This window comes from Tupaia chinensis, unplaced genomic scaffold, assembly GCF_000334495.1.
Source record: "Tupaia chinensis unplaced genomic scaffold, TupChi_1.0 Scaffold000605_1, whole genome shotgun sequence".
Classification (NCBI taxonomy): domain Eukaryota; kingdom Metazoa; phylum Chordata; class Mammalia; order Scandentia; family Tupaiidae; genus Tupaia; species Tupaia belangeri.
Genome location: NW_006160123.1, coordinates 289167 through 290993, shown reverse-complemented (window position 1 = coordinate 290993; position 1827 = coordinate 289167).

The following is a 1827-nucleotide window of genomic DNA, read 5'->3' as shown; positions in this document are numbered from 1 at the left end:
CTTTCCCTCTCTCCCTCCCTCTCTGGTAAAATTTAAACAAATAAAGTTACATAAAATCTTTAAAAAAAAAAAACTGCCACCTCATCCATTTACATATTAATTATGGCTGTTTTTGTACTACAATGGCAGAGTAGTTGCACTAAAGAAAATCGGACCCTTAATGTCTAAAACAACAGATTTACTATCTGGCCCTTTATAGAAAAAAGTAGTAACTTTTAGTTAATCTAAAGGCTAGTTAGCTAAAACAAGATTTTTTCCTTCTTTTCATGGCCTTGCTGAAAAATCAAAAAATAAAGCTAAGCAAAGAGAAGAAAATATGAAAAACATATAATCTTATTGTTTTAGTGAGTTTAGGCTGTTATAACAAAAATACCATTGATTGAGTGACTTGAACAACAAATTTATATTTATGGTTCTGAAGGCTGAGAAGTACAAGATCAAGATGCCAGTTGATTTGGTTCCTGGTGAGGGACCTTTTCCTCATTTGCAGAGATAAAAATTGTTGGGAACCAGCAGATGGAGTAATGGTTACATCACTGGACTCCCACATAGTCAATTGCAGTTTGAATCCTGGACCCAGTGGCATAAAATACACTGGGTGTGTGTGTGTGCATGCGTGTGTGCCCAAAATCCTGAGAGGAGAATGGAGAAGGGATTGCAGTGTAGCCAACCCATGCTGAGGAGTAATTTCTCACTTTCTGTTTTTCTGGCAAGCACAAGTACCCTATAGCAAAAATCTCTCAAAAAAAAAAAATTGCTGTATCCATACTTGGTAGAGGGAGAGGTCATGTATCTTGTGTTTATTTTTTCCTTTCCTTTTTTTTTTTTTTAGAGATTTTTGCTATAGGGTACTTGTGCTTGCCAGAAAAACAGAAAGTGAGAAATTACTCCTCAGCATGGGTTGGCTACACTGCAATCCCTTCTCCTCCATTCTCCTATTGGGATTTTGGGCATGCACACATACACGCCTGGTGTGAATTTCAAGCTGCCAGGTTCAGGACTTAAACCATGGTCAGCCATGTGGTAGTCCAGTGCTCTGACCACAATGTCACCTGCTGGCCCTCTTGTGTTTCTTCTTATAAGGGCACTTATCCCATTTCTGAGGACTACACTCTCATGACTGAATCACCAACCAAAAGCCCCACTTCCAAGTGCCATGACATCGGAAACTACAGTTTGATTCAACATAGGAATTTTGGCGGATACAACATGTAGCCCATAGCACTTCTTTTTCTTTTTCTTTTGGAGAGGTTTTTGCTATAGGGCATGTGTGCTTGCCAGAAAGACAGAGAGAGAGAGAAAGCGAGAAATCACCCCCCCCCGGGGCGGGGATGGCCATGCCGCAATCCCTTCTCCTCCCGGGATCTTGGGCACACACACACACATGCCCAGCATGAGTTTAAGCCACCGGGTCTGGGACTTGAACCGCGATCGACTACGTGGGAGTCCAGCGACATAGTCATTACACTAACTGCTGGTCCCAGCCCATAACACTTCTATAATCTTACTACCCTAGGCCAGCTCCATAGCAAAGTGGTTAAGTGTAGTGCAGTGGGAGCTGGATACCACATGGCTGATTATAGTTCAAATCCCAGTCCCAGAGTCTTGAAAAACACACTGTGTGTTGGGACCAGCATTTGGCGTATTGGCTATGTCACTGGACTCCCGTGTAATTGACCGTGGTTCAAGTCCCAGACCCGTTGGCTTAAACTCATACTGAGTGCATGTGCATGCATGCCCAAGATCCCGAGAGGAGAATGGAGGAGAAGGGATTGGGGTGTGGCCATCCCCCTGGGGGGGGGGGGGGGTTTTTTTCTTTTTTTCTCT